The sequence below is a fragment of the Haliotis cracherodii genome, unplaced genomic scaffold (genome assembly GCF_022045235.1).
Source record: "Haliotis cracherodii isolate W230 unplaced genomic scaffold, xgHalCrac1.p SCAF_17, whole genome shotgun sequence".
NCBI lineage: Eukaryota > Metazoa > Mollusca > Gastropoda > Lepetellida > Haliotidae > Haliotis > Haliotis cracherodii.
Window position 1 is genome coordinate 4,452,410 of NW_027266272.1, and position 14,627 is coordinate 4,467,036.

Below are 14,627 nucleotides of genomic sequence, written 5' to 3' on the forward strand. Positions count from 1 at the left end.
GCATTCCAAGCACATGTCAGGTTATTCAAACCCACCTTGTGTGTATACACTTTTGTAAAATTATGAGTTTAAAATGTTAGAAAAGTTTGTTTTTTCTAAGATATTTTTTCCTCAAATCTGTTTTATTGATTATTCGTTTATAACTGAGCAAATGAAAAAAGAAGGGTTTAGTATGCTTTTTATTTTGCTAAACGCATTAGTTAACAATGGCGCGAAATACACACTTTACAATAGAGGCTGTTTGGGAATTCTTTAAGTATTCACAGTTCTGCCTGAAAGTGTAATTAATATTATATAACTTTTTGAATTTTAACACATATGGATATTGAATGTATCGATACTAAAACATCAGCTATATATGTAAGTCTGCAAGTTTATATAGCCTCGTGTATTTACGTATTTCACGGACGCAAATTTGAAAACATGTTTATCAACATTGCAAAATAAAAAAGTTATCAGTCATTTTCTGAAGCACAGGTTTGAACAGACTTTAGAATGTATACAGTTACATATTGCTATGATGCAAACTGGAAGACGTAAATGCGACGAAGGGTATGCAATTGCTCCAAAACAAAATGTACTTACGATGGGGGTAAAATACGGTAACGAATGTAATTTGAAGACGTCTGTGAGCGTGAAAGTGGTGGCGTCACGTGCTTAAGGTGCAGAGGACAGGGCAAGGTGTATGAAACACCACTCGAGACCTTCGCGCCACACAGGCGAGCTGTCTTTGTCTTCTTTCTTCGTAATGGATTCACCACAGCAGGAAAATCTTGACTCCGTTGAAGAACTACACATTACTGGTCAACCTAACAAAGCACAGGATTCTGTTGAAGGGTACGAAAAGTTTCAACTCTTTAACCAATATATGGACTGTAAGTTGAAAACTTTCAAAAGTGAAATTATTGATGAAACTGAGCAGAAGTCGTTCTCTGTTATTAAGAGAGCTAGAGAAGACTCTCCACAGTTCAGATTCAAAGGGAGTCTTAGACTCACCTCAGGTTGTCAACCCCCTATCAGTTTCCATTCAAAGCTCCGGTAAGAAAAGGTTGATTTTAGACCTAAGAGTAGTACACAAATATGTTTGGAAAGAAAAGATAGTCTTTCAGGATTACATTCGATCCCGGGCCGCGTCATACAAAAAGACGTTAAAAGATTGTACTTGTTGTTACCCTGTCTGGCGCTCGGCATTAAGGGGCTAAAACAAGGACTGGTCGGCTCGGAGTCAGTATACTGTGTCTGAGTGGGGTATTCATGATAAACTGCGGCATGGTATCTCAGTGAGCTAGTACTATAAATCGGCATCAGTCCGGACTAGTACAAGCAGCCACACACACACATACACGTGCATGCACGTCGCTATATAAGTGCAATAATCTTGGACGCGACGTTAAACCCAATTTCACCTCACCTCACCTCAGGATTACAAGGTTGCTTTGGATTTCGTTAGACCTTGTGGATACATGTACAAGTTTGATCTTAAGTCTGGGTATCACCACATAGATATTCACCCTAGTCAACACACGTTTCTAGACTTTTCTTGGTCAGTTAAAGGTGTACAGCGTTTTTAGTGTTTCACAGTTTTACCTTTTGGTCTGACCTCGGCCCCTTATATATTTACTAAGTGTTTTAGGCCATTAGTTAGAGACTGGAGAAAACATTCTGTAGATGTTGTAATTTACTTAGATGATGGATTTGGGTTTGCTTCATCTGAAACCTTATTGGTTAAGGGTGACCTGCCACTCCGAGGATAGTCTCTGACTGCATTCGTCTGTTGCCAACGTTGCCATAAACACCAAATGGTGTTTCTGTGGACGTTAAATTGTCTTGCAACATCACGTTGACTCGATCCTGCTTCAAGCATACCAATGGCTCGCAGACTCTCATTTTTGGACAGGCGTGGTATTTCGTAATGTTGAATAATTGCGTAATTTTGTTGTTTTTCTGAGTGGTTGTTGTCAGCACGATGCTAAACAATGCATTTGGAATACCGTTAACGCACATGTTTTTATACCCATTCTTGGGTAGTGAAATGCATGGGACATGCATAAAAGTCAACTTTTGCATGGAATGCATGCTTTTCTGTAGCAGTTGCGTTTTTTGTGACTTGATTCCATATATGTACTACAATATTGAAAACCAAACTTTACTTGTTTGAAAAATACACTAAAATATTGGTGTCACAGGAACTTTTGTTGTTCAGTTTATATTCTCTGGGTAATCCAAGTGTATTTATTCCTAAGTTCTTGTAAAGATTTACATCCTTTTCTCGAGTGCTTAAAATCAGCATCCCATTCGACTCATTTTGTGTGAGACTAGCTCCCAAAGGCTTAAAAATTTCATCACTGAGTGAGCATACACTGTAATACCCATCAGATATAGTGTGGTGTTCTCTATTTCCCCATATCTTATTATTATCTCTCTCAGTACTTATATTGGTCCACCTCGGGTAATATGTTACATCGCAGAGAGCGACTTCAAGTTGCCAGGCGAGTTATCGATAGTATGAAGCAGTTGAATAGACTGGCCATTTGTTATTCCTGGGAGTGTGACATACATATTAGATATACAAAGATACTATATCATAACTTAAATATGAAATCAACTAACATTACAAAAATAACAAAAATACATATCATTCTTGTTGACTAAAACTATACATTATACTGACAAGGATGGGAAAGGTAGAACAAAGAAAAGTAATGGACTAAGATTCATACACTTCGTACGGTTTCTGTTATCTTCCCTGGAGAAATTAGCTAATGCGAACAATCCCGATGACTATGCAATAACAAGTTCGAATTACGCCAGGGCGACGGAACACTGTACGTGGCGGATGCTCGTTTTATATTCCGCAAGGGTAGGGTACAATAGTACACTGCGGGTTACAGCAGTGTCCTACTTCGTTATCCTGATATAAGGACTTGATTGCAGGTGAATCTATATGTGGTGTGGTAAATTCCCCTTAGTTTCTGGCCCGCCATTGAATAACCGAGGCAGCACATCACAGGCACCTGGTGTTTATAAACAAATGATTTTTATAACAGATAATTTTGAAAAATATTTCAAAAAACATCGACAAACCTAGCATTGAATTTTTCACTGCATATAATGTTTACACCAGGTGCTTGTCAATGTCGACTTTCCCAGTCGCATATGTCATGTTTTATCACTTGGTATCCATGTACAACAAGACAGAGAGTGAGTGAGTGTTTTTTTATTGATGGCATCATCAACAATCATGTTATATAATCGTATCCCCGCCGACGCTCCTCCTCGTATATGCACGTCGGGGCGGATACGATTTTCATGATTGTTGATGATGGATTGAATGATCTGTCAGTGAAAGGTACTGCCTTACAATTCAATAGGATGCCAATTCAAGTAACTACATCACCGTTTGCAATATTTTAATTGAATGCATATTTATATGAAAGAAAGATACATATTACGCACAAACCATCTCAATCTCGGTCAATTTTAAAATCTGTAGTTAGCTGTTCACACCTTGGACACATTTCTGACAATGGAGTCTGAAAGTTCAGAGATGTTTTTCTACTCTGAAGAACGGTCTTCTTTCCAGGGAATAGGTGCCAGTTGTATCGGTGCTTGTGACTGGTGGTAAATGGTTGCTCATATTCTCACGATATATGGCTTCTTCAGTCATGTTTGTTGTTTCCCAGAGGAGAAAACACAAGCCACCCGAATGTTGGTTCTCCACTCTTCATTCCTACCATGTCCTACTCTGCTGTAGACATGGATTGATGCCTTCAGCATTGTAGCTGCTTAAATAATCTCAATTACTGTTCCAAAAGTACCATCAAGATCCATTTCACTTCTGCTAATATACTCTTCCATTGAAGTGATAGATATAACATCCAAAAGATGTGCTTGGGACACCATAAACTGTACAACAGAAGTTCATACAATGCCATGAAGACTTTGGCTTCCAAAAACTGCAAAACTTTGAACGAAATGAACGAAAACGGCAGTTTCCGTCACCTCTCATGCGAACAACATCCTTTGGAGATGCTTTTGCAGGCAGTAAAGTTGAAGAGATTTCATTATGGAGTGTTTTGACACTCAAGGCCAAACAAGCTTGCTTTTGCCCTTTGCCAGTATTGGCCAACTGGGTAATAAAAAAGGGGGTCTGGACCGCAGTCGACTCGATTGGGATTTGCTGATGCACTAGACGTTATGGTATGGACATCGAGAGAGCTTTGTGTATCAGTAGGCTCCCTGACCTGACAAACTTGCTGAATATATCACCCTCAGACGGTTCTGATGACAACTTTCTTATCTTGAATGGGAGCTTCGGTTGCATTTTTGTAGTCTGGCGTGATTCTGAGGTGAAGAGTTTGCTCCTTTCCACTGTAGTTGGATTGTCCTTTGCTACTTCCGATTCTTTGTACAGTTTCAAATTGGAACCATTGATTATTGTCTTCTTTTCACGAAAACGATACGTCCCTTTGGTAAGTACATTTTCTACAATGAACGTAGCAGACCAGCAAGTTTTCAGTTTATTCTTTCCTAGAATGTTTCCTGGAATTGAACAGCAACACTTTATCATCATCCTCGTAAGATACCTTACGAGACGGGGAATCATAGTGTTCTTTCTGGGTTTTCTCAGCAGTTGATACATATATGTTGCATGCTGCAGTGGAGCGGCTATCAGCTAAGGCAACGAATGAACTTATTCTGCTTTCTAATGCACTGACATCATCAGCTTCTACAGATCCACTGATATATCCAACTCAACAGGTTTCATTCTTGATTGATGTCCTGTAGGCAAATAGCACCTGAGGTACATGCATGTCCACGTTATTTTGCGCTTCATTGGTGTACTTTACAACGCTATTACATAGCGTTTTGTTGTAATGTTCAGTTAGGCCCCCTGTCTGTGGATGGTATGGGGATGTTATCTATATGTGATCAATTCCAAAACGATCCCACAGCTCATCATTCAACATATTGCAGAATTCACGACCTTGGTCAGTAATAAGCGTCTCTAGAATCCCAAATTGACAATAAGGCGCGTGAGAATGCACATGAATGATATCAATGTGTATTTTCCATGTACAGTTACTTTGTAAAGTAAAAACTAGGTGCTTTTGACTTTGTACATCTTTAATTTCTGTACCATTCATATTTAAGTTTGCTTTGCGGGACTAAATTTAACTTCCAACTAGCAGCCCATTCTGAAATTCTGTCTAAGGCATTATTGAGATTACGAGCAGCTATATCAGGATCTTCTATGATCACATACAAAGATGTATTACATATTACTTTTATTCCTTCAACAATGTCATTGATATATACTAGCCACATAAAGAAACTGTGCACGGAGAAAATATAGATATAAGGGCACACCGTCCATATATGAAAGATAGGTTTGAACACAGCAATTATTGGAGACATTCAAACGCTCATGCACGTGCCATGCGATATGACGTCATTGATGGGGGCATATGGACGTGCAATGTGTTACTGCACGTGCATCCTGTGCAGCTGTAGACAGCATGTGCAACTCAAATTTCGCCGTCACTTTGGAAAGCATGATCTGTGCTCATTCAAAAATTCAAAACTTCTCAGGCGCAGACACAAGCATATCACAAGCAAATCATGCCAAGATTGACAGCTGCACAGCGTCATGAAGCCATTGGAATGATCCGAGCGGGAATGAGGCAACAACAGGTGGCAACACATTTCCAATGCCATCGTAACATGATATCGGCATTGATGAGGCGTTATCAGAACACAAATGACGTTGCCGAACACCCACGTTCAGGACGTCCCCGAGTAACGACGCCAAGACAGGACAGATGGATTCGAGTTACACATCTCCGACACAGGTTCCAAACGGTAGTAACGACGTCCCAGACAATTCCTGGACTGCGACGTATCCATCCCAACACTGTCAGGAATCATCTACGTCAGTACGGGATTCGACCACGACGCCCTGCCATACGTCCCATCCTGACACACCGTCATCAAGTCAACCGTCTTAGATGGTGTCGAAATCATGTTCGCCAACCTCGAATATGGTGGAGAAATGTTGTCTTTACAGATGAATCGAGGTTCAACATTTCCCACAGTGACGGGCGCCAACGTGTCTACCGGCGTTTGGGAGAACGTTATGTACGCAACTGTATTGTGGAGAGGAATCGTTTTGGAGGTGGCTCTGTGATGATTTGGGGTGGGATAACAGCACGGCACCGAACCCCTTTGGTGGTTGTTCAGGGCAATCTCACCGGTGTTGGCTACAGAGATCAGATTCTGAGGGCTGTGGTCATTCCTTTCCTGCAACGTCATGGCCCGGGATTGACATTTCAACAGGACAACGCTCGTCCTCACACGGCTAGGGTCGCAATGGATTTCCTTCACCATAACAATGTCATGTTACTGCCATGGCCTGCAATTTCTCCAGATCTCTCCCCAATAGAGCATGTGTGGGATGAAATGGAGCGCCGTCTGCGTCGTCTTCCACATCCTCCAGATAACGTCCGTGACTTGGCACAGGATTTGAGGAGGATATAGCAGGCCATTCCCCAGCCCTTCCATGCCCATTTGGTGGACTCCATGCGTCGCCGATGCACTGCTGTGATTCACGCACAGGATGGTCATACCCGTTATTGACTTTGTGACTTTGTCGTTTGACCCCCTACTCCATTTTGATCTTCTGACGTCATCGTAACAGATGTTGTTCAGGTCCCGTTGACATTTTCCTATGGTCCGATCATTCAGCTGCACAGCGTCTGCATCATTTTGTTCTTGCTGTGTTGTATTTCAATCCAGAATATATTTTCTCCGTTTTCACAGTTTCTTTATGTGGCTAGTATAGATAATAAACAATAATGGTCCCAGGCCCGAGCCCAGTGGCACACCTGCCAAGACAGCTTTTGGACCCGAGCTAGAGCCATTTATAACTACCTTTAGATATCGATTTTCTAAGAAACATTTCCACAGATTTCATAATGTTGTAGCTTATAAATTGATCTTTGTGCCAGACTTTATCAAAAGTTTTACTGATGTCACAAAACACAGCCTTCATCCGAAACCTTTGCAATAAAGTCATATAAATATGTCAACTGATTTGAGGTGGAGTCACCCTGCCTGAATCCGATTGTAGGTTAGCGAGCACATTATTGTTCCTTAAATAGTAATAGACATGTTTAAATATACTTTTTTCAATGCCTTTGCTAAACAACTTATGAACGCAACCGGTCTGTAATTTGTAAATTTGTAAAGATTGGGGCTAAACTGTGAGCTGTGTTTTTAAGTACTTTATTTCATCAGGGCCAGTCGACTTTGTGGTGTCCACGGACAGTAGTATATCCCTAACTTCGAATTCATCTTCCATCGAAATTATATTCACTAATAGATTATCAACTTTATCTAATTCTACGGCTGGAAGGTGCATATCAGGATTACATATGCGAAATTGGTCCACAAAGAAGCAATTGTTATAAGGTTAAAAATGCATCTCAGAAACTAATGATAATAAATAGAACCATTATAGCTGCAATGAGGAGTTGCATTAGATGTAGTTCGTGACAGAACTTGTAGTTGGAAAGGAATCAATTCAGAAAAGACATTTCACATTTATCACAAGTGTATTCTGGACATTTCACATTTATCATTGGATTGGTCTCTGGCTATCGTCCATGAGTTAATGAAACAAATGGGGAATTACAAGGTATAAGCCATTTGGAGCTTCGGAGCGAGTCACAAAATCAATAGAGAGATGAGCAATCTGGCACGTAGGCTTTTGGTATTTTTCCGATGGCGACACACATGAGTTCATGGTCAGATCTAAACTTGTAACGAATCAAATGGAGGTATTGAGACATGTGACAAGGACAGGCCAGGCTCGAACACTATAAAATGATACCCTCAACATTAGGAGAGGGAAGCGCGGTTTGCAGTCGATCGAGTCGAATCCCGATCGTTCTAAGTTTCCACCAGATAGTAACGAGCCTGGCCAGTCTGATCCTGTTCTGTATTGATAGATGGGCTGAGAGTAAGTAAAACTATGTGAGTATAAACTGGTTTTGCGTTTCTTTATGATGTGAGTATGAATGCTGATAGAGACAACTTGGAGTAAGGGTCATTAGGCCAATCACTCCTTGATGGAGCCGAGCCGTGGTGGACAAGGCGAGGGCAATGTCCTGGCTTAATTGACCACAAGGACCAGGAACGGCAATACATTTAGTAACTGTAGCAGGGTCGCACTGGACGCCCAAAGGCAGTTACGACACAATTGAGAATATTATCAATATCCATACAACCTATCCCCAAATAAAATTGGGGGGAATTGTGTTTTAAGAATTTCCTTTACTAAACGCCACCAAGTCTTTGTACCTTGAGAACTATTTATTACAGTATCAATTTTAGATGCATATGTTTTCTTTGCCTTACCGACATAGCCGATTACTTTACTTCTTAACAACCTAACATTTGCCCAATCAGCTGGAGTATTACATCTTTTAGCTTTCTTATGTTGGCAGTTTCGTTTTCTTATTAAGGAACGTATTTCACTTTTTATCCACTGTGGATCCTTTGATCGTATGGTAACGATTGAATTGGTAATATGCGTCTCACATACGTTTATTATTCTAGATGTAAGTTCATCAGTAATTGTATTCAAATCCCCAGATGAGAATGATAAATCACTATCAATATTCAGCAAGTTAGTTTTGAAACCATCTAGGTGTGGTATGGAATAATAATAAACTTTACGTATAAAAGAATGAGATTTAGGGATTATTTCTTTTATGGGTACGAAAATTGGACAGTGGTCACTAGAAACTGGATTACATATTCCCGAGTCCTGTACACTATCAACGTCCGTCACAAAAGTAAATCTATCAAGTACTGGAATGTTGGGTGATCCTAGTAGGTTCTCTAATAATTTGTGAAAGTCCATGCACCATTTGCAAATATTCGATTTATGGATTATTCTCTCGAAGTATATCTATTTTAAAGTCTCCTGCAATTACAGTGTACACATTAATTGCATGTTTCATGATTTCATCTTTTAATCATTGATACAAAAGAGACGGCTAGAGGGTACAGGGTAAGAGGGTACTATTTTGCTGGCATTTTTCATTAATCATGTTTAGCAGATTTTACACGCATCCGTTGTCATATAGTTTTGATGTGCGGGAACGGTGAGAATAAACCATGAAGACAAAATGCATGAAGCGCATCCGATACAATTGATGCTACCTACGACGTAGACAGACTAGGACCCGCTGGTTAATTAACTTGCTCAAAACTTTTTGATCAGGTTTACGGTGAGTGAGTGAGTGAGTATGGTATTATGCTGCTTTTATCAATATCCCAACAATAGCACGGCGGTGGAACACCAGACATGAGCTGAACACATTGTACCCATTTTGCGAATAGAACCCGGGGCTTTGGCGAGACGAGCGAACGCTTGAAACTCTTGGCTACCCCACCGCCTCAGTAAAGCTTTCAAAACGTTTTATGGTGGACATGTGGAACACATTTCCAAATTGGACGCATTAGTGACAAATCTGATCTCCGATGCAATTCCCTATGTTGACTTTTACATGTTGTGTTATTTTTTCAGGTGAACAGTTGAATGCCTTTGCATGTGTTTGTGGCGTGTGCCATCGGATAGGCCCACCTTTTCGCAAACATCTCGTATATTCACTGGTTTTATAGCTCTTTAGACTTGGCTTTCAGCAGAGCCCTCTTGTCAAACTCAAACAGTTGGATTTGGCCGAAATATGTCCGAATTGTTATCTTGTTTCATTTTGTCGCTGTATGTACACCTGACTGCACTTCGTAACTTTAAGGGGCGGTCGGGTAGCCTAGTGGTTAAAGCGTTCGCTCGTCACGCCGAAGACACGGGTTCGATTCCCGACATGGGTACAATGTGTGAAGCCTATTTCTGGTGTCCCCCGCCGTGATATTGCTGGAATATTGCTAAAAGCGGCGTAAAACCATGCTCACTCACTCACTCGTAACGTTAAGACAGGACAGACAAACAAACGTGACGTCTCACAGACTAGGTTCAGAGTAGCTTCCCTTTGATAAAGGGCAGTTACTCTTGCAGGCGGACCGATGGATTACTGCCAAAGGCAAGTGCAAACAATATGTGTAGACAATTGTTATTTGACTCTATGTAGTTACGCCACTGTATAAGAAACAGGTTTCAGTTGGAACCATATTGACTGTTGTCACTGTCCGACTGACACGTCAGTTACCTTCTGACGTAATATATATTTATGCGCACATTCCACGAAAGCTTGCAATGTTTAGGCAATGTTTGTGAGAGATGGGAAGAGATTTTCGAGCACAGAATTAAAGAATGAAATTATATGATAAAGAGGTCATCACGCTTGTTTGTTTGGGGATGGTTAATATCTAGTATTACGAATAAGGTTCGCTAAATACTATGTTTATTCCTAATACAGGATATTTACCACCCCTAAACACACTCGCGTGATAACCTCTTTGATTTCCATGGAGGAGGGGGTTGCGATTTAGTTTTCCCAGCTGTTTTCCAAGAGACTATCTATTTACTGCGCACCATCAAACTATCCTTTTCATTGTCACTATCAACATGAAATGTTTGACGTTTGAGTATCTTCCACAGAGCAAACTACTAGCATTCATCTTGTCATCACTGCCAACCAAATATTTTACTTTGGTCATATTTCTGAACAGACTAGTTATTTAATATATATCTTCACACACACATCCACACACGCGCGCACACGCACACACAAACACACACACACACACACACGCAGGCGCTCACACACACGCACACACGCACACACACGCACGCGCAGGCGCGCACACACTGAATCGATGCTCGCATTTATACAGGATAGAATAATATGGACACTGTAAATCTGTTATTTCAAAATATACTGGCAAAAAAAAGAAACGCATAGCTGAAATCTGTTTTTCAAACTTGACTGTTATTAAAGATGAAGGCTTGAACTCAATATAAATGTCATTGCTAACTGTGACTTTTGACCTGACACTAATTTGTTGCACCCGAACACAACATTTGGTGACTTGTCGCCAAAATACAGCATCTTGAAACCAAACTGGGAGAAATTGCATGGAGAAAAAGCTGTAAGCATGCTGCACGTGCAAATACGGCTACTTAACCTTCATACCGATGAGTATAAAAATTTGACAGTCCTGCTGCGAATCACTCTCCGATATTCTGTATACGTGACTCTCATGATGCCAAGACTGAATGAAGACTGTAGAAACAGAGCCATTGGACGCCTGGAGGCTGGAGAAAGTCAGACATCAGTAGCCAGGCACTTTAACGTGAGGCAGAGTAACATTTCTCGTCTGTGGCAGTGCTACAGACTCCACAACTCTACAAGAGATCGACCGAGAAGTGGAAGACCCAGGGTCACAACTGCGGCGCAGGACCGCTTCATCCGGGTGTTGCATCTTCGCAACCGGACAATCAGTGCAGCTACACAACTAACAATGTTCCTGGTCTTCGTAGAGTCTCAGCGCAAACCATCAGAAATCGTCTAAGGCAGCATGGGATACGGCCAATGAGACCATATACAGCGCCCGTTCTGCGGCAACATCATCGTCGTGCGCGTCTGCAATGGAGCAGAAATGTTCGACCATGGACCCTAGTGCACTGGAGAAGGATATGGTTCAGTGATGAGTCGCGGTTCATGCTGTATCGCCATGACGGTAGGATGCGTGACTACAGACGGAGAAATGAACGCTACACTCGACACTGTATTCATGAAGTCGACCGATACGGCGGTGGAATTGTCATGATGTGGGCAAGCATATCGGTGAATGGTAGGACAGAAATTTAACTGCTGTACGCTACCGTAATGAAATCCTTCAACGTCACCTTTTCCCCGCCATTGACGTCAGAAGAGAGATTTTCCAGCAAGACAACGCAAGACCGCATACGGCACGTGTTACCATGGATTATCTTGCCCACAACATTGTTACTGTGCTGTCATGGCCCTCCAAATCGCCTGATCTAAACCCCATTGAACATTTGTGGGATCTGCTAGACAGACGTGTACGACGCCGACAGTCTCAACTCCAGACGCCCCAACAGCTGAACCAAGCATTGCAGGATGAGTGGAGAAGGATTCCACAACGCCAGATTCGACGACTCATACAGTCCATGCCCAGGCGGTGCAGAGCTGTGATCGATGCTCGTGGTGGTAACACCCGGTACTGACTTTGGCACAGTACCATCACAGACACAGACGTCCCTTAGAACATTAAAATACTGTTTGTAGTGTACGAAACATGTGCCTCATCCTGTGTAAAAGTTGGTTTTGTATCTTCATTATTGATTGTGTAATCCTATTTCATTAAACATGTAATGAAACACTGTTTATTCTGTTATGCGGTTCTTTTTTTTGGACAGTGTATGTTGGCTGGTATGTAAATTTTAACTAGATGCATGGAACTGGTTGATAGATGGTAGATTTACTTGGTATTTCCTATATGTTGATAAAAGAGGAAATGTTGACATATCAAAATTTACAATTAATTCTTACATATATTATGCCCGTTATTTCATTTTACTTGTTAGGAAAGGCCTGCATCTGTCACTTGACATCCGTGTGCCGCTGATGTATGTACAGTAAAGTAGGTTATAGCGAACTCAAAGGGACCACAAATTCTAGTTCGTTATGACCGTAATTCGTTATAAGTATATATACAGCATATATACAGCAAATGGCAGGGACCTAAAAACCAGTTCGTTATATCCACCAGTTCGTTATAAGCGTGTTCGTTATAACCGTAGTTTACTGTATTTAAATTTTTGTATCACCGACTTAAATTTTGAAACCAATGGAGTTTTTATTTGAATGTTTCGCAAAAGTTGATTACTTGTCATGAGAAATAACACAAAGGCCGATCGACATTATGTCACTGATGCGATGTTATTTGTCGTTTTCTTAAACAGAAAATGCCGGGTAATACACACTTTTGTCGTTTTGTCCGTTATTTTCAACTTTGTCAGGTCGTGTTTTAATTGCACACACAACAAAAGTAGCTGTAAGAAGCTATAACTAAGATAACAATTACTACAAATTACGGGTTGGTTTCAGACATGAAGTAGTAAGCGAGTAGTGTTTGAGTAAAGGTGCTGACCGCCTACGTGGTCTAGTGGTAAAGCGTCCGCCTGTAGATCGGAAGGGCCGGAGTACTATCCCCGGTTTTCGATCCCCGGCCGCGTCAAACGTTTTAAGATGGATCTTGTTGTTACCCTGGCTAGTGCTCGGCATAAAGGGGCTGAAATAAGTACTGGTCGGCTCGGAGTATCATGTGTCTTGGTCGGGTTTTCATTTACACTGCGGCATGGTATCTCAGTGTGCTAGCACTATAAAATCGGCATTAGTCCGGACTAGTACAATCAGCCACACACAAGCACGCGTGCATGCATGCCTCCATACCTGTCACTCTGCTTGCTACTGACAATACGCCTGCATCAGTAATAACACTTAATATGTGCTGCATACGAATGAGCGCTCTTTTGTATGCGGATTGCAGTATTGCACTTTAAATCAGACCCACACATACCTTACAGTACACTGTCTGTATTTCATTTGTGGTTTTCAGGTAAACATTGCAGTGGTAACGTTTTGGCGCATGTTTTAGCATTGGGAGGTGAGGTGAGGTGAAATGGGGTTTAACGTCGCGTCCAAGATTATTGCACTTATATAGCGACTTGCATGTACGTGTGTGTGTTTGTGTGGCTGCTTGTACTAGTCCGGACTGATGCCGATTTATAGTGCTAGCTCACTGAGATACCATGCCGCAGTTTAACATGAATACCCCACTCAGACACAGTATACTGACTCCGAGCCAACCAGTTCTTGTTTTAGCCCCTTAATGCCGAGCACCAGACAGGGTAACAACAAGTACCATCTTTTAACGTCTTTTGGTATGACGCGGCCGGGGATCGAACATGGCACGCTCTACAACCAAATGCAGACCACGGAGGCGGTCTACAATGACACGAACAATTGGCAATACATATGCTGTAAGCATACTCACAGATTGTTGTCCAACAAATTCGTGATTATCGAGAGATAAATATCAGTTGGTCTGCTTCTCTCACTGTCTGCAAACTGAACTGTTTACTTAGTCATAAGACACACGTTTTGTATGGATTATATTACTCTTTTGTTTATTTTTACTCTAACCAGATGACGCATCACCACTCATGTTTATTCATGTAACTGATGATAAATATCTCCCGCCGCGAGTCTCCGAAATGACTTGTGCCCAATGGATATTGGATACATTTCATGACAAGCATTTATTACATTCACGTAGCATTGTGTATATAATTGATAGGATATATATATATATATACAGATATATATATATATATATATATATATATATATATATATATACTAGCCACATAAAGAAACTGTGCACGGAGAAAATATAGATATAAGGGCACACCGTCCATATATGAAACATAGGTTTGAACACAGCATTTATTGGAGACATTCAAACGCTCATGCACGTGCCATGCGATATGACGTCATTGATTGGGGCCTATGGACGTGCAATGTGTTACTGTACGTGCATCCTGTGCAGCTGTACACAGCATGTGCAAC